The sequence below is a fragment of the Lissotriton helveticus genome, chromosome 12, assembly GCF_964261635.1.
Source record: "Lissotriton helveticus chromosome 12, aLisHel1.1, whole genome shotgun sequence".
In the NCBI taxonomy this organism is placed as follows: Eukaryota; Metazoa; Chordata; class Amphibia; order Caudata; family Salamandridae; genus Lissotriton; species Lissotriton helveticus.
Window position 1 is genome coordinate 881,080,147 of NC_136073.1, and position 19,537 is coordinate 881,099,683.

The 19,537-nt window shown below is 48.4% G+C and overlaps 1 protein-coding gene across 4 annotated transcripts in view; it reads left to right on the forward strand.

The window, feature by feature from the left end:
• The window catches only part of LOC144797750 (phospholipid scramblase 3-like), a 180,551-nt gene that overhangs the window by 27,076 nt on the left and 133,938 nt on the right, over nucleotides 1–19,537 (forward strand). Inside the window, exon 1 of one of the 4 annotated variants that reach the window (XM_078668503.1) lies at nucleotides 17,273–17,767. The exons of 1 other annotated variant lie outside the window; for it this stretch is intronic. The gene's annotated coding sequence lies outside the window, so the exon portion shown is untranslated. Of the gene's footprint in view, nucleotides 1–17,272; nucleotides 17,856–19,537 lie in introns of those variants that run through there. 2 more of the 4 variants (XM_078668501.1, XM_078668500.1) reach the window with 2 other exon arrangements.

The following is a 19,537-nucleotide window of genomic DNA, read 5'->3' on the forward strand; positions in this document are numbered from 1 at the left end:
TTCTTGCTAAGAGTTTGGTAATGAACCTGGAGAAGCAGAGTGGGAGGAAGGCTCCTTTAGAAATGTAATTAATACTTTCACTATCAAGGAACTGCTGATTAGTCTCCAAGAAGCGCGGTGCCCAAAACGCAGACTGAAAAACACTAGTTGGATGAATAAAGGGAACTATCAGAGAAACTGTGTTCAACGTGTGAGTGTGAGGATAGTCTGCACCTCAGCCCAATCACGCTTGACCTTCACTCTGGGAGGGGCCTGACTGGACCCTGAGGGAGGGGTGACAGGGCCAATAGTGGGAAATGGTATAGGCAGCCTTAGGCCCCAAGGACACTACGCTGCATCTTGCCCATGTCACGTGTGTAGTATTTAATTCTAGTGTGTATTAAAGTACTTTTCCTGTGGTTCACTAGGGTGGCCAATCATTTATTTTGCTAATGTAAGTTTGTTGAGTGCTGAACTCAAGTGCCCCAAACCCCATCCCTGAAAAGCTGGTGGAGGGTCGCCATCACTGTCACTCCCCTACACTCCCTACCTGTGAAGCCTGTGTCTGCCCGTAGTCCTTGCCACTCCTCTGCTTACACTACCTGAGACGTGGTGGTGGGTCGCTGTCACTGCCACTCCCCCTCACTCCCTGAGACGAGGTGGTGGGTCACTGCCACTGCCACTCCCCTACAGTCCCTGAGACAAGGTGGTGGGTCGCTGTCACTGCCACTCCCCCTCACTCCCTGAGACGAGGTGGCGGGTCGCTGTCACTGCCACTCCCTGAGACGGGGTGGCAGGTCGGTGTCACTGCCACTCCCCCTCACTCCCTGAGACGAGGTGGCGGGTCACTGTCAATGCCACTCCCCCTCACTCCCTGAGATGAGGTGGCGGGTCGCTGTCACTGCCACTCCCCTACACTCCCTGAGACGAGGTGGTGGGTCACTGTCACTGCCACTCCCCTACACTCCCTGAGATGCGGTGGTGGGTCGCTGTCACTGCCACTCCCCTCACTCCCTAAGAAGCCGGTGGTGGGTCGCCATCATTGCCACTGAGAGTCAAGTGCTGAAGGGGTTGTAATTAGCACTGTTGCAGAGCGTGGTTGGATGGACCCCCAGAACATAGTTGGCAAGTGAAATCAACTCTCACAGTTAGGCCAGTAGCCCTACTTGCCTGCCGCAAAGTCTGAGAGTTGGCCACCAATATAATGGCCATTGTTCATAGACTTCCTGAAGTGCCGTGCCAATGACGCCGCGCCTTCTACGTCACTTAATAAGCCCCACCCCTCTGCCGTCCTAGAGGGACTTCCTGAAGTGCTGTGCTAATGACGCGGTGCCTTCTCCATCACTTAATAAGCCCCTCACCTCTGTCGTCATTGATGAACTTCCTAAAGTGCTGTGCCAATGACGCAGCGTCTTCTCCATCAGTCGTGGCAGAATATCCCCCAACATCCATAACCATGTTCCTATGGCTTCCTGATTCTGCATTGAATCTCCTCTGGTGTGAGGTTGTGGCTGCTCCATGTCTCTGCCCTCTCCTCATGAGGGTCTTCAATCCCACTCTGGGCAGATGGTCCTGTGTCAGTACTTATAACACACTTACAAGTAATAGTATGTATTGTAGACATTTTAACATGCTTTTCTTTTTAAGGTCTAAGGGTGATGTTTAAATTCAATATATTATAAACATTTGAGTAATAAACAAGACTGAAAAGAAAGGATTTAGGACCGGGAGCCAATTGTTTAAGCAGGTCCTGCACACGTGGCTCCAGGGATGTATGACATTACAACGCATGCTTTTACATCGCATGCTTTTACAACGCAGTTTTTACAACGCATACCATTACAACGCATAGTGCTTTTAGGCGCTGGATAGTGAATTGTTTAATTTACTATTCCAACTCCAGTCCCCGTGGATAGTAGGGAAGGTGTTGGATAGTACATTAAATACATTCCCTATCCTAGAGCGCCCCCCAGCGCAATGCGTTGTAATGGTTTGCGTTGTAAAAGTTGCGTCGTAAAGGCACTGCGTGGTAAAAGTTGCGTTGTAAAGGTTGTTTACCAGCTCCAGGAGAACGTGTATAACAAAGGGAGTGCAGTTCCTCGAGTGGGGAAGGAAGGGAAGGTGGGAAAGACAAATCTTTTGTCATGTTCCCTCACACACCTCGAGAGGTGACATGCTTCATCATTGGGCCTTGCTCCTCGTCGGGCGGGCGCTGCAATGCTCGACGAGCTCACCGTTTCCGGGAGATCTTTTTAAGAAGCCGTTGGGTGCGTGCGGGTGAGGGGGCAGTCGGGGTATGTGTGCACAAGAGTGGTGAATTAAAATAGGTCAGGGACAGTCCTATAATCAATAGCTTTAATGGTTAAGGTAGTTCCTGCCTAATTAAAATAAGTGTGGACGCCCTATGGGAGTGGGCAGTCTCTAGAGTGGGGCCGACATGTTTGTGCCTGGTTGTTCCAAAGGGGAGATTTGCACAGAATCACGGGATGTTGAGTTGAGCGTCCCTGCCGAGACTCGAACCCGTATCCCTAGCTCAACCGCTCTAGCCGTTAGGCCGCATTGTCGCCCAAATGTTTGTTTTATATATAATTTATGGATTCATTTATTTAGCCATGTCCTAAACCATCCTCTTTCATTTACATAAAAGCAGTGTTTGAGCCACGCCTAAGATGGCGGAGTTTGTATGTGGATTTTTTCTACCGGGTGGTTACTTTTCATCTGACACATGCCCTTTGGATGTGACATGCTGGCGGGCTGGGGATTACTTAGCTACATTTCGTTGGGAGCTTGCATGTTTTTAACGTTGTTTTTTCAAAGCGCCGAAGTTAATGCTTATTTTAATACAGCACTGAGCGTTGCTATCATCAGCTTCAAGGCACACTTTTTAAAGCTAACAAACTGAAGTCCCTGCTCTTAAAAGTCCAATGGTGATCACTTACTGATTATTTGCATATCTCCCAACTCATGTACTCATGGCATGGTCCACTTCCATTATTTTCCGAGGGACTCTTCTCTTTCCCAACAAACTCAACAGCTTATGCACCTTGCGGTTTTCTATTAGTTTCTACCACTTAAATCAGACCACCGGAAAAAAGAGGTTGGGTCCAGGCAGTTAGTTGTTTGGTCTGCTCAGATACGCACCTATGACGTAGGTGTAAGGGAAGGGAGGTTGCCAATATAGTTAAATAAATATAACAAGCAATAAAAATGCAATAGGTCTCACCTTTTAGCAAGTTAAAGCCATTTGCTTTGCTGTACAATACCATTAGCGAAGCAAATGGCTTTAAGTTAATCAAAGGAGAGACCTATTGCATTTTCAATGCTTGTTTCATATGAGGTCCAATAATATTATTACCCCTATAATGCACTGTGTCTGTTTATAGCCAATACATACATGGATGTTTCAAAAAAGTGAATACTGTGAAATTTGACTTATGTGTGCATGAATGTGTATATTTTATAGTGTGATATAAAATGTATGAATGCATTTTACGCACACCTAGAAACAACACCTTCTGCCTTATGTGGTGCGATGGCCACTGGGGCAGAGGCGTCAATGGATCTGAGAATGGATGATGGCTTTAATGTGGTGGCTTTCAGTTCCTCCATCGACGCTGTGAAGTTTCAGTGCTGCCATCATCTCTGAGGGGTTCGCCTCATCCTCTTCTGTCCTCGGACGCTCCTCTTTCTGCATTCTTCGGTGGTCGTCTTGGTGTCGCCCCCTTCATTGATGTGGTCACATATATTCTGGCTGTGATTATTTGTTGTGGTTTCAGATACATTAAGTGATGCTTGCCCCAAAGGTGTCTAGTCTCTGCCAGACATTCCTCATCCAATGTTTCCAACTCAGCATCCCTGCATGTTCTTTTTGCCTTTGTCGTCCCATCCTCGTGTGATCCTTGGATAACTAGCTTCAGTCTCGATGCAGTGAATCCTTCAACAGATTCTTTCAGGGTGAGCACTCTACATTTCACAATTAACAAGAACTCTGTGAACTTCATTCAAATGTAAGGTGAGAGTAAAACATCAACCCTTTCTCTTGAGGTTCACAAATTACTCCAAAATCAATCTTAATCCAATAATAAAAATGATTTTTTGGTAGATATAACCTGAAAAAAACGGAATCAGCCCATCCAGAACTTTGCAACAGGTCGCTTCCTCCTCTGCTTACGTCATCAACTGCTGCTAGTGTGAAAACCTGGTGCCAATAATAATGATAATGGTTCCAGGGCTCAATGTCGCCAAGGATACCAGTGTTCCGGTTGATTAGTGGGGCATCCGTCACCTTCAGTATAAGTCACATCAATTATGGTTGGCGACATTGAGCCCTGGAACCATTATTGGATTCTTATACCTGAGTAGCCAGGACTGGCACCAGGTTTAGGTTGCCACCTTCTGTCCTGAAGAAGACTGCCAGCTGAGGCTCCAAAGTTCCCTCCTTGCATCAGCCGAGTCGAAACGTCGACGCTGCCCCGTTGATCAAGACCTGTACCCACAGCCCTCCTGTTGTTTCATGGAAAATGCATTGATTGCATACTACAATTTACAGAATACATGTAAATGAAAGTAATAACTTGGACAGGTCTCCACAGTCTGGTCTCAGTTACCAGTGAATCTGTAATATCTGGATGTCGTTATCCTTATCTCTATGATTTGCACTTCCCCCTACCCACCACCACTACCCTACTATTCTTTCCTTTCCTTCCGTGCACAACCTATGACTATTGAAAAAGTAATTCTTGACTAAATAAATATTGTGTTTGGAAATTCACCTTACATTGTGGCGCTTTTTCCATGTGTGGTTTATCATATGCATGCATAAAAAGTGATTATTACATGCATAGAATATATTTAATTAATTTTTGGTTCTGTTTAGTTATCAAATGACAGTGCTGTAGTTACCTTACTTAGCACTCATTGCTGAATATCGAATTGAATTCATTCTAATATATGGTCACGGACCAATTTTTTCATTCCTGTTTCAGTGGATGGGCGGGAGGTAAGGTGTCCAGGAACCGTGCCTGCCGAAGGCGTGCTCTTTCTCTGTGTCTCTAATGTTGTTTTGCAGACATCCATTGTCCCCAGGTCTCCGCTCAAAGCGCCTTGTCCCCAGCGGGCGCCGTCTTTAAGTTAGGCAAGAAACACTGCAGTGCCGGGCAGCCTTAAAAAAATTCCCCCCGCTGAGGGCCCCTGCCTGGCGTCGACGCCTTCCTTTCTTTCATTGCTGGGGCTCGGCTTCATGGACTTCCAAAAGGGCATTTGCTCCTCCCCTTGGTGCGCAGCTCTATGGGTGAGATGCCGTCTGCCCCCCCTGGTCCCGGACTCGCAGTCCCCACTCACCGGCACCACTGGGAAGTTGGTTCTGGATCCTGCCGGGAGAGGGGAGCCCTGATCACTTCAAGTCAAGTCAAAAATACTTTTATTGATTCTTTAAAAATCATTAAAGGATGGCAACCTATCATAAAACACAGAAAATTAAATGAACATATATATATATATATATATATATATATATATATATATATATATATATATATATATATATATATATATATATATATATTTTTTTTTTTTTTAAACTAAGAATGGAGGAAAAAAGCCTTGGAGTCAATACCACAGTTAAACGGCTAACAAGTAGTGCAGTATATTTATGAAAAGTCAACAGGCAGGTTGTTTATTGGCTGCTTAGCTTAATACAATTTTTCCAGTTCCTTTGATGCTATTTTCCAGAATTGTATGGCTTTACGGGAGAGGGGAATAGATAGCCCTCCAAGACACCTGATGAGTGCCATTCTACATGTTCTTATCTGTTCATTCCTTAAAATCTCCCGAAGAATGGATTTACGGGTTTTCAGTAAAAAGGGACATATACACAGTAGATGTAGTAGTGACTCCTCACCTTGGCAGCAGAGGCGGCATTCCTTAGAAGGCCATATAAATTTCCATTTTTGGTGTCAAATCCTTTGAGGGGAATGATCCCATTCGTAGCAACATAAGGTAATGCTTTTTGTGGTAGGAAAAGTGATCAGTCAAATACTGTTGCAGTTTTAGCCTCTGGTAGGCCTGTATCACAGCCCAGGCATGATGTTTTTTTGCAAAAATCATTTTATCAGTTGACAAAGAGATCCGCTTGGTTGTGGCGTTCACCACGCTTTTGAATCCAGAATACGTTACTGGTGTAGACCAGGCCACCTCTAGCTGTAATGCCGACAGAGATTCCTTCAGGATTGTCGTGGTCGAGTTAGCATGTCTTCCTTGATTTTCAATCTCAACCCAACAGCGGTGAGCTAAAGTGTGATCTTCTGCCTCCCTCATCCTCCAATAGAACTTTACTAAGGCGCCTTGTCTGGCCATAATCTGTTTTTTAGTCCAAATTCTAAACAAATTTGTTCTTGTGAGGTGTGTAACGGTAATAAAAACAGCCTTTTGAAGAATATGGATTGTGCGGTATTTAGTATTGTGGCATCTTTGGTATTCAGGATTTTGGAGCCATACGAGATAGGAGGTAGAAATTTTGCGGCGATCCCTTTTAACAGATGACCGGTAGAGCAGCCTATGAGCTTTTTATTCAAAGTTTTGAAGGCGAATGACAGTTGCTTTGCTTTTAATGCGTCCTTGCTCCATCTGGTCCTTAAAGTTGATTTTGCAATCTAGCAGAAAGCCTAGATATTTATAGGAATCTGCACAGGCCCTGATCACTTGTTTTAGTTCATTGAACGATGGGGTCACAACAATTCCGTGCCTGGATTCCTCTGCCCCGGTCCCTGGCTGGCTCTTCTGCTGGGCCTGTCTCGCACCAGTCCACCACTAATCGGCTGCCATCCAGTTGCCTCTTGTCTTTCTTGGGCATCACAGGTCAGTCTGCATTCTCAGCAAAAGGCCCCCAGGTGCAAATCAGCAGTATTGGTGGCAGAACTGCAGTGTTATCTTCTGTTGTCTAGCGATAGGCAGCGGAACCGTCGTGGATCATGTCCACATGGCCATCTTGGCCGGCCTCACCTGTGCTTCTTAATGGCCCAGTCATACTTCTTTAGGGTCCACCCATACAACTTTATGGCTTGCCTGTGCTTCTTCATGGCCCAGCCGTACTTCTTTATGGCCCACCCATACTTCTTCAAGGCCCAGCCGTACTTCTTTTGTCCCACCCATACTTCCTTTATGGCTCACCCATGCTTCTTTATGGTCCAGCCGTACTTCTTTACAGCCCACCCATTCTTCTTCATGGTCCACCTGTGCTTCTTTATGTTCCAGCAGTACTTCTTCATGGCCCACCCATACTTCTTTATGGCTTACCCATATTTCTTTATGGTCCACCCATACTTCTTTATTGCTCACCTATACTTTTTCATGGCCCATCTGTTCTTCTCATGGCTGTTCCAGATCTTGAATTATGGAGCCGGATTTAGGCACAAATAGCACTTGTCCTACCATGGGGTAGGTAACATCAATCAATCAATCAATCACCAAAATGTGTAAAGCGCGCTACTCACCCGTAAGGGTCTCAAGGCGCTGGAGGAGGAGGGGGTGGCTGCTGCTCGAACAGCCAGGTCTTGAGTTGTTTCCTGAAGGAGAGGTGGTCCAGCGTCAGCCGTAGGTGTGTGGGGAGGGAGTTCTATGTCTTGGCTGCCAGGTAGGAGAAGGAGCGTCCTCCGACGGTGGATTTTTGGACTCGTGGGACGGAGGCGAGGGCGAGGCTGGCGGATCGGAGCTGGCGGGTGGGCGTGTAGAATGTGAGGCGTCTGTTGAGGTACTTCGGTCCTGTGTCGTGGAGAGCCTTGCGTGCGTGGGTGAGGAGTCTGAACGTGATCCTCTTGTTGATGGGGAGCCAGTGCAGGTCTTTCAGGTGGGCAGAGATGTGGCTGCGGCGAGGTATGTCCAGGATGAGTCGTGCTGAGGCGTTCTGAATGCGCTGGAGTTTTTTCTGGAGTTTGGCTGTGGTTCCAGCGTAGAGGGTGTTCCCGTAGTCCAGCCGGCTGGTGACGAGGGCCTGGGTGACCGTCTTCCTGGTTTCGGTGGGGATCCAACGGAAGATCTTTCGGAGCATGCGCAGGGTGTTGAAGCAGGATGACGAGACGGCGTTCACTTGCTTGGTCATCGAGAGGGAGGATTCCAGGATGAAGCCCAGGTTGCGTGCGTGGTCCGTTGGTTTGGGTGCGAGGCCCAGGGCAGGGGGCCACCAGGAGTCGTCCCAGGCAGAGGGAGATGGTCCGAGGATGAGGACTTCTGTTTTGTCTGAGTTCAGTTTCAGACGGCTGATCTTCATCCATTCTGCGACTTCTTTCATTCCTTCCTGGAGGTTGGCTTTGGCGGTGGGGGGGTCGTTGGTGAGGGAGAGGATCAGCTGGGTGTCGTCGGCGTAGGAGATGATGTTGAGGTTGTGTTGGTGAGCGGTAGTTGCGAGAGGGCTCATGTAGACATTGAAGAGGGTGGGGCTGAGTGTGGATCCCTGCGGGATGCCGCACATGACTTCGGTGGCCGCGGAGCGGAACGGGAGAGGCGGACTGTCTGGGTCCTTCCGGTGAGGAACGAGATGATCCACTCCAGTGCTGCTCCTTGGATTCCGGTGTTGCTGAGGTGCTGAATCAGCGTGCGGTGGCATACGGTGTCGAAGGCTGCTGAGAGGTCTAGGAGGATGAGGGCAGCAGTTTCCACGTTGTCGAGCAGGGCCCTGATGTCGTCGGTAGCTGCGATGAGGGCGGTCTCGGTGCTGTGGTTTGCTCGGAAGCCGGACTGTGAGGGGTCGAGGGATCCGTTGGTCTTGAGGAAGGCAGAGAGTTGTCTGTTGACGGTCTTCTCGATGACTTTGGCTGGGAAGGGGAAGAGCGAGATGGGGCGGAAGTTCTTGAGGTCCGTAGGGTCCGCTGTGGGTTTCTTCAGGAGGGCGCTCAGCTCGGCATGTTTCCAGCTCTCCGGGAAGGTGGCGGATGCGAAGGAGCTGTTGATGATGTTCCGGAGTTGGGGTGCGATGATGGAGTCGGCTTTGTTGAAGATGTGGTGTGGGCAGGGGTCTAAAGGGGAGCCGGAGTGGATGGTGTTCATCAGGCGGGTGGTGTCTTCGGGGCTGACAGGGGTCCAGGTCCGGAGGGTGGTGGTGGGGGGCGCTGGTTTGGTGGTAGGGTGCGTGGTCTGTGCGCCGAAGCTGTTGTGTATGTCGGCGATCTTGCGGTGAAAGAACAAGGCAAGTGAGTCGCAGAGAACTTGCGAGGGTGTGATGTCGTTGTTGGAGGCGCTGGGGTTGGAGAGCTCTATGACGATGCTGAAGAGTTCCTTGCTGTTGTGGGTGTTGTTGTCCAGTCGTTCTTTGAATGTGTCCTCTTGGTGGTGCAGATCATCTGGTGGTGTTTGCGGGTGGCGTTCTTGAGGGCTGTCATGTTTTCTGCTGTCTGGTCATGGCGCCACGCTTTCTCGAGGGTGCGGCAGGTTTTCTTGGAGTTTTTGAGGTCATTGGTAAACTACAAGGCTTTTCTGCTGCCGGGTCTGCTGGGAGGATTTTTCAGTGGTGCGAGTTCGTCGGCGCAGTTGATGAGCCACTGTGTGAGGTTGCGGGCTGCTTCGTTGGAGTCCGTCGTGTTGGTGGGCGGGTTCTGGCTGAGGGTGGTGGTGAGCTGGTCGGCGGTGATCTTGCTCCAGCTTCTGCGGGGAGCCTTTTGCGGGTGGTGGTGGGTCGTGGTTCTCCTGAAGTTGAAGTGGACGCAGCTGTGATCAGCCCAGTGTAGTCCGGTGGAGTGGCTGAAGGAGATGTGCTTGCTGGAGGAGAAGATGGGGTCAAGCGTGTGGCCGGCGTAGTGGGTGGGGGTGTTCACCAGTTGCTTAAGTCCGAGGTTGGCGAGGTTGTCCAGCAGGGCGGCGGTGTTGCAGTCCTTGTTGTTCTTCAGGTGGAAGTTGAGGTCCCCTAGGAGGATGTAGTCTGTGGAGGTGAGGGCGTGCAGACTAACAAAGTCTGCGATGGCTTCGCTGAATTGTGTGCATGGTCCCGGGGGTCTGTAGATGAGAGTGCCTCTGAGGGTGGTCTTGGGGTCGGTGTGTATCTGGAAATGAAGGTACTCAGCGGCGGTGAGGGTGTCATCGGAGTTGGTCGTGATGCGGATGGTGTTTCTGTGGACGATGGCGATGCCTCCTCCGGTTTGGTTGACGCGGTCCTTCCGGGTGATCTTGTAGCCATCCGGGATGGCTATGGCGATGTCGAGGGCTGAGGAGGCGTTCATCCAGGTTTCCGTGAGGAAGGCGACGTCCGGCGCTGTTGTGTCGAGGAGGTTCCAGAGTTCGACGGCGTGTCTGTGGATTGAGCGGGTGTTGAGCATGATGCACTTGAGGTGTTGTTGCTGGTGCTCGGCTTGGAGGGTGCGGTGCAGGTTCGGAGGCAGGTGAATTGGTAGGCTTGGCAGGTAAAGGGTCCGTGGGTGCGTTTCGGGGTGCCTCGGTAGCAGGCGGGGTTCCGGCCGGCGTTGAGTGCGTGGAGGGTGGCGGCGTCGTAAGTTCGTCGGGTGTGCTGGTATCGTCGAGGACCAGGGGTCCTGGTGCTGGGCGCGGTCCAGGCACGAACGGGCGTAGACAGGCTTGCCTTTGGCGCGCCTTCGGCGTGCAATCGGCGCGGCTGCTGTGCGTGAACGCTGCGCGTACGCGCGGGCTCCATATGAGGTGAAGTGGGAGGGAGGAGCAGCTGGGAGGCGCGAGCGGGGCGGCCAATGGGGTTTACAGAAAAAAGGGGGCGGGCCGCGAGGGAGCAGCGGCTGGGAGCAGGGAGGGGGCACACCAGGGTTAAAGTCCTAAAGAAGGCACACAAAAATAACTATTACAGAATGAAGAAGTACAGTCAGTGAATACAAACAATGAGGGCAATACACAAAATGAGGGCAGCAGCGGGGAAGAAAGAAACGAGCAGCAGCGGGGGCACCGAGGCCAGGGACGAACCTGTGGTGCTGGACAGAGACGCGCTACCGCTGGCGAGCCGTGCGGCGTGGGGTGTGTCCTGGAACATCAAATACAGTGCTTTCAATAGGCAGGTACTGTTCAGTACTGAGCCTCTGCACTTCTTTAAGTTGAAAGGGAGAGTACTGGCACTTCTGCCTTACATTTAATGGAAGAGTACTGGCACTTCTCAGTACTTCTGCATCACATTTAATGGGAGAGTACTGGCACCTCTCAGCACTTCTGCATTACATTTGATTTAATGGGAGAGTACTGGCACTTCTCAGAAGCAAACAGGTCCTCTAAATAGTGAAGACCAGCACTTCTATATTTCCATTTAAAGCAGTGAACAGACACCACACACACAAATCCATTGGGCAAGGTGTGGGTCTAGGCCACCAAATCCGCCCTCCCGCCCCCACCTTTGGGCGCGCTAAGCAGAGCTGTCTGGGATGTGACAGCGAGACGAGCACACACCGACCTCTGAAGAACGACCCTCAGGGTGCCCCAGCTCTCAGTGCCCCGGAGAGCAATGCTCAGAGTGGGGGTGCAGCCTTCAGTGTCACATTACTGAAGTCACAGAAATTGTGAAAAATCCAAGCACCACACAAAAGAGAAGGGGAGCAAGTGTGAGCAGCAGAGAGTGGTAAGGCGGTGTAGTATGTAGTTGGTGGTGCACCTTGGAGCACACGGATGCAAATATATCACTAAAGCATGGTGTGGTAGCACAGTCATTTACAACCAGCGTGTTTTCCATTGAAAAGGACACTAAATTTGCACAGACAGAGTTTAAGTGATAAAACCAGGGCACGTGTTGGGGGTACACGCTGGTGGACGGCATCCACCCACTCTTTCACAAGGTGGACACCATCCCCCCTGCCAAGAAGTTAGGCCCCACTGAAAAATGTGCTGAAATCTTCCTGGTGTAATTTGCAAACATGGGACACTTTCAGCAGTGCCTGCACATTGTTGTCTGCTTTCCATCCACAACAATGTGTACTTGGGGAGGGGGGTCTTAGTTCAGACTATTGCTGGGCCCATAACAAAGGCCCAAACTGAGGGGTCATCAGGCCTCCTTTTGTTAGAGTCTCCTGGCTGGGTGAAGTCAGGAGCCTCACCCCCAGAAGCAAATGCAGCAGAGGAGAAACAAAGGTTGGCACTTCACACACACTTAAGAGATCTAGATTTTCACTTTGTTCAGGCTCTGTTTACAATGTCAGATGCACTGTAAGAATGTCAGATGTGTAGGTATTTCCCTGTATTTATACAAAATAAATAGTATTTATATAGTGCTTACTACCCCTGAGGAGGTGTTGTAATAATTTGAATATCACAATTTTGTCTTGTAAAGCACAATGGGTAGAGGAAGTTTATGCTGCTAAAAGGCCACATTGTTTTTTGTGCAGCTTACAAAAGTTTTAATCTTCAAGGGGGTTTCCCTGAATACTGGAAATGTGCTCCAATGTACTCATGATAGACATGTTAAACATATATGTGAGGGCTTAAGACCTGATGTCACTTCTTATGATACCACTTTCTGTGATGTCACGCACCATGACGTCACACGCCGTAATGTCAATTGCAAACTGATTAACTAGGTTAGTCCCCCCAGTTCTTTTTTAGGTCTCGCCGGAGCCAGCGCGCATACGCTGCTCTGCGAGGCTTATTGTAAGGACTTCCAAAAGGAACTTCCAACTCCCAGAGCTTTGCTCATTTTTTTTTTTTTACTGCCACGCATTTGAGTGGTCATTGCGTAATGCTTCCACAAAAGAAAGCACGCAAATGGCCAAAGGCTCGGGTATGTCCCGCCTTATCTTTAAATGTCCCCTCCCATAGCCTATGTGTCTCGCGAGTGAGCGCATTAGTTAGCGGCGCGCAGTGTGCCAACTGCACGGCAGGCTGCATTCCAGTATCAGGTTACTTTCGCTGCCACTCTGATAGAAGCCATACATTACACCCCTCCTTCATTCCTCTTTCCCCGCAGCCGATACCTTTGTTTACGAGCAGTTGCTATCATGCTTCATAGAGTTTTCCTCTGCATTTGAGTCCTGTGCGCTCGTCATTCGTATCCGAATGTTTTGATGGTCTAAATTATTAAAGGTGTTTACGTGAAAATTCCTTCATGATTTAAATTGAGCAGACCCCCAATGTCACTCTTTTAAGTTTATATCATGTTTAGCTCTACTATTATTAAGAAAAAATTCAGCTCTTTTTGTTCTTCATTCATATCCGGATGTTGTAGTGTCCACATCACATCTGTTGAAATCATCGTCCCACGCTTTCCCATATGATCTGTCAGTTGCGCTGTACCGGCACGCCAGCCCCGACACCACCTAGCGTCTGCACACCAGCGTGTACGTAGGCGCCTGGTGGGTCAGCATCACTCCCACGTCAGTTCCTTTATCAGAGCGACATTTTTACACCGTGCTCGTAACTGACTGGACTTCCAAGGCCACAGTTAAGGTGAGAGGCAGCCTCACGCTGCTGCGCTCGTTTTCTCCACACTACTTTAACAGTGATCTAATTTACACTGATTCCCCCCCATTACAAAACCTAACTGATGGGAATTCTGTTCCTAACAAGATCACAACCGGATGGTGGATCTTTCTCTCTCCTAAGGAGGTGAGAGGCTGCTTGTGAGCCATGGCGCCTGATTCCTTATGTTGAGACTATAGAATATCATCTTTAACTAGAGGCATAGCACTCTATTTCAACTGGACATTCCCCCTTTTTATGCAGAATCAATCTGATGGTAATTCTGTTCCTCATAAGATCACAACCAGATGGTGCATCTTTACTTCTCCTCTTGAGACTATCCCGACAAGGGCATTGAATTATTTACACCATTCCTGTTACGCACGGTAAGGACACTCTTCCTCCCTTGTGTCTTTTTCAAATTATATACCAGTTTGGGCCAGACCAACCTTTATCATTCTCAATTTTAGATTTGAACCGGAGGGTGGATCCTTTTTTCACACCATATCACTACGGTTATACTAGGTAGGCCCAGCTGGTGAGTGCTTTCACTACCTACACGGGCCTGCTTACCCTTCAAATCCTACCATTCACATCATTTGGCCTACTGTCACATGACCTCACCACCCTCTCTCCCGAAGTCCTTTTTTAAGTAATTGACAATCTTTGGATGGGTTTCTTTCTATAACTTAACCAACCTTTACCTTTACCTTACCCATTACCTTCTTGACTGTTGGGCTAGTCTCTTTGATGGTTCTCTAACATGGCTGTGATTACCCACAGCTGGTGCATCATTGCGCACACCGGCTATCTAATCCCGTCACTCATGGCTTTTAATATGGTCGTGCAGTTGTACATAATACTTTCTTAGTCATATCTAAAGTAACAAAAATGCTTCTCACACTTCTATATTATAACTTTTAAGCATGCTGCAGACTTCGCACAGCTTAAAAACATAGGCAAAGTCAATATCTCTGGCTTAACACATATAAGTTTCCAAAGGTGAGACCTATTGGCTATTCCAATGCTTGTTTAGAACATGTGCCCTGGATAAAACTATTCAGTGCACAAACCATAACGTGTGAAAATCGGGTTTAAGTAAATATTTGATTACTGCATCACCAAGTGTACTGACTTGCTTTGATCCTATTAAAACCTTTGTTTCCACCACTCTTCAGAATTACAAAACAAGCATTGGCATAGCCAATAGGTCTTGCCTTTGGGACCTTATAAGTGTTTAGCGATGCAACAGTTAATGTTGTTGCAGAAAGGATATTGTGCTGCATAAGTAAATACTTATAAGGTCTCAAAGGCGAGATCTATTGGCTATGCCAATGCTTGTTTTCAATCTGAATGAATGAGTGTGGGAGTCCAGTGCAGTGGTCTGCCGGATGTTCTGTAGAGGAATGACGGTGAGTAGTGTCTGTATTTAGTGCATTCTTGGTCTGAAGTGAACACATAGCAATCAAAAGGTTACCTCCAAAGAATGTTGCTTTTATTTACTTTCAGTAAAAAAAAAGACGAATATCTGGACCATCTCTCAGCTGCAGTGGAGGTTCCCAGCAAGTAATATGTGAGCCTGTAGCTCAGACATGAAGCAGAACAGGCTAAAATTGTATATCGGATAATTAAATATTAATTATTTAACAGCTTTATTTTTTTATTTTAAGAGTTTTGTATAGCGCGAACATGACCCTTGGGTATCAGAGGGCTTCACATTACATGAGGTAGTTATAGTCACGCATTGTTGTAGTAACTTTCACAATATTATGAGGTAGGTACATATATTTCAATAGAGTGAAAATATCAATTAAAAATGTGTCAGTTAAAATTTCTACAAAGAATATATACATAGAGTTTGACATAGGTTTAGTATATAGCAAAATATAATGTGTAACAGAATCGATCGATCCTAAGTGTCTATTTCCTGTGTATGTTTCAGTTCCAGTCCTTGAACATGAATTCTGTCATCCCGCGCCTCGTCTATGGAAGGAACTTACTCATTAGGAAGATCTTAGTTTCCCTCTTAAAGGATGCTGTGTCTTCAATCTTTCTAATGTTTGGAGGAAGTGAATTCCAGATTCTAGGGGCTGCTCCTGAGAAAGCTCTGTCGTAAGTTTTCTTCTTCCGGAAGATGGCTGGTCTCAACACCAGCTCCTTTGCACTCCTCACACTAACGCAAATTAGATGGTCGATGGATCAATCATAGAGCTGATAATAGCTACAACATAGCGAGTTAGGGAGAAGGAGGAAGACAGCAATGAGAACTCGAAAGAATAGCAGAACGGGAGATAACGCTGAAGAGGGCGAAGAAAGAGGAGTGTGATAGAAGAGGATGAGAATAAAGTGAGGACTAGAGAGCAGAACAACAAGATAGAGGGAATGAACGGCTAGTAGAGGGAGAGAGGGTAGGAGGAGAGCTAGAACAGAACAACAAGAGGGTAGGATGGTGGCTGGGGGAACAAGAGAGTGGAAAAGGGAATTAAAAGAGAGAGTGAGTTGGGGACTAAACAGGAAGCATAGCGGGGTGCAAGGACATATTAGTGCAAGATGTTGAAAAGAGGAGGAGGAGGCAGTGCTGTAACGCATATGTATGGTGGGGGATCTGTGCCTCCCATATCTCATGGATATTTATAGGCATTAATGGGTGTTGAGCCTCCTGCGTCACCGGGGCTGCAGGGGTCTATGATATGTCCCTGGGAGGGGCAGGAGTAGAGGAAGAATTGGAGGGGAGTAAGAGCAGAGGAGAAAGTGAAAAGGGGGATGGGGCGAGTGAACGAAGAGTATGCGGGGATGAGGAGTAAGTGGAAAGTTGAGAAAGAAGGCAAGGAAAATTTAGAGGTAGAAGAGAGGGAGCATGCCCAGGGGAGGAAAATGTTGGTAGAGGAGGAGAGTGAGTGCAGAGGAGCGAGAACAAACAGCTGGAGAGAAAACAGAGGGAGAGAACGGGAAGTAGATAAAGGATGAGAAAGGTGTGGTGGGAGGGAGGTTTGAACTGGAGTAGGGGAGAAAAAGGGGAATCAGAAAGAGTGTAAAAAAAGAGACAACTATAGAATGGCTGAAAAACGAAATGGAAGGAAAGAGGAGCCATGCGGGAGAGGAAGTGGAGAGCAAATGATTTTTGCAGAAGCAGGAGGACTACAAACTGGCAGTGAGCTATCGAATTGCAAAAGCAGTCACCAAGCCAGGGAGTGGTGCGTGCGCGCTCTCTAAAAGGAATTTTAAACAAGCATTGGCTGCGCGGCCGTGAAAGTGACACGGCTGCAATAGTGAAAGTAATTGCAAGCGATGAAAGCCGCTGCGAGTGTAAGGGTGGAAAGCCAGATGGCGTCTGAATGCACACGCCTGCACGCGTAACTGCACGCTCTAGGCCATGGCAGCATTTTCAAAAGCACACTTACTAAAAGTCTCGCCAGAGCAGCGCATGAGCTGGCTCAGGCGAGACCTAAAAATTTGATTTATTTGTGCTTTGTAACTGCGGACATATTCTGAAATATATGTACAGTTCATTTACAGATGTTTTCGTGTTAGACAAATTTATATCCTACGACCTTTCCTCTCACATCTGAACTCTGCCAGATTCCACAGTTCACTTAATAAAATCCTTCACGTGGCAGAGACGTAAAAGTAAACACCAATGTCCATGATAAATGAACAAGCAGCAGTGTGTCAGAAGACACAGCTTGACCTCTGACCTCGGTCTGTGAAAGCACAACACGTGTGACAAGATTAAAACAAACTTCAAAAGCTTCTTAAATGCTTATTCGCCTGCTGACCTCCAGCGTGGTTATTTCGGGGGTGCTGCAGCACCCACAACACCTTTTTTCCAGCGCCTATGCTGGCTCTCTGCACACTGCACATTTCCTGGTCCGGGGGGAGGGGCGACAAACCGCGGAGACATTTGAGGATTTTCCCGCATGGAGTAAGCACTGGCGGCAGTTCCAGCGGCTGAGGTCACATCCTGCCCTGCCCACTTCGGATGTTCTCCAGATAAACAGCCTGGCAGGGTTGTTGTGCTGTGAGAGGACAGCGTTGAGCAGCGCTGGGCGGGTCCTACTACTGCAAACAGCAACACGCAGAGGCACAAGAGCACACGGCGAGACACAGCAGCACCTGGGACCGAGGGCACAGACAGGCCCTAGGGCTGTCTGCCACTTGCAAGAGGCACAAGATCACAGAGAGAGAGACACACAAGCATCTGGGAGTGGGACAGAGGAGCAGCGAAAACAGAGTCCCCGTGGACTGCCAGCACCTGGAAGAGGCACAAGATCACACAGAGACACAGCAGCACCCGGGACAGAGGGCACAGGGAACCCCTGGGAGTGGGGTGTCTGCCACCTGCAAGAGGCACAAGATCACAGAGAGACAGCAGAGCTTTCTGAACAGCAAGAAACCAGAGGAAGAGGTAACGCATTTTACAGAGTTACAGCACCAGGGTAACGGAAGAGGAGAGGAAAGGCGGTAAACTGCCTTTAGGACCCCGGATATCAGAGGTAACAACAGCAGTGCCTGTCAGACGCAGGGGTAAAAAAAAGAGAAAAAAAGGCAAGCCTCGCGTTGCAGGTGTCGCCCCCGGCTACCCATACGCGGGCCGTGGAGGGAGTTACGGTGGGGCAGGGAGGCGGGGAGGGGCAGGGTGGAGGGACCTAAACACTGGCATATGGATAATTGCAGGTAAGTACACAATCTAATTATTAAAACGAAATTCGTAGCGCGCACAGCATCGCATTGTGCGATGCAGTGCGCGCTACGAAATTCGTTTTAATAATTAAATTGTGTACTTACCTGCAATAATCCATATGCCAGTGTTTAGGTCCCTCCACCCTGCCCCTCCCCCTCCCCGCCTCCCTGCCCCACCGTAACTCCCTCCACGGCCCGCGGCTAGTGCGTTACATCTCTTCCAGGTAAAGTGTGGGTCACGTGCCTGTCAGGAAAAATACAAATATTACATTGCAATGGAAATGTAAGACCTGGCCGGGCGACGTCCCACCTAGAGAATTTACGCAATAACTGTGTTTGCATGTGGACGTCCCACTGGCAGAAGTGTGTGTGTGAGAGAAAGAATGAACGCCTATTTTTCCCCCTCATGTTTATTCTATGCTTTTGTACTCATGTAATTCCTGTAAGTACGCTCCAGTAACTGATGTAACTCTGTAACCATGTTCTGAAACTATGCTTATTCCTCATGTAAAGCGCTCTGATACCTCCGGGTCTAGCCAGCGCTATATAAAACTCAATAAATAAATAAAGTAACGTTTGTGCTCTGAAGGTGAGATAATGAACCGGATGAGTGAGCATTCTGGGGGAGGGGTGTCTATGTAGGCACCTGTGTCAGGTGCAATGCTGAAAATGTAACCAATATATGTAAGTAAAAGGGGGCGGGGCCAGGAATGGAGGAGTCAGTGATATTCACACTATAGGCCGTGAACACACATTACGTGTTATCTTTAGAGGGGGTTTGTGAGAAGCGAATGCCTCCTGGAATGAATAGATATTGTCAGTCTTCAGAGACACAGAGGTCGAGACAGGCGTCAGATTCGGAGCAGTCTATATGTACAAGAGACGTACAGAAGGATGAAGGGAAGGAGAGGGCCATTCAAAATAAACAAGGGAAGTAAAAATGGCAAGTTTAGGTCAAGCTTCATTTTTCACTCAGTTATTAGGAGTATAGCAGGGGACATTTGTTTACAATAGCTTGCAATCTGTGGATGTAGAATTTTAAATGGCCCTCTGAGGGAATGTGGCTTTTAGCAGTCTTTGTGTAAACAATTTAACTTTCAAAGAGATGGTAGATACTTGCCTTGATGCAAAATGGAACCCCAGTGCTGGTTGTGACCCCTTGACGAGCGACAGTCAAGCAGTGCGACATTTAATCACATCCCAGCACCCGTAATCAGGGCCGGGGCTAGGCATGGGCAGCGTGGGCAGCTGCCCAGGGCCTCGCACTCAGCTCACCAGCATGGGGCCACGCACTGGTGATGTGTCCTGTTGGTTCCCTGGCGATCCATTTCAAGGAAAGGTGTCACCTTTCTTTGAAATGGAGGGGCCCCCCTCCCCGGGTCTTTCAGGGATGGTATCTGGATACATAAGGGAGGGAGACGCTCCCTTCAATTGAAAGGAGACCCATTCACAGACACTGTGGGAGGCCTATTGTCCATCATTTTGGCGCCCCCAT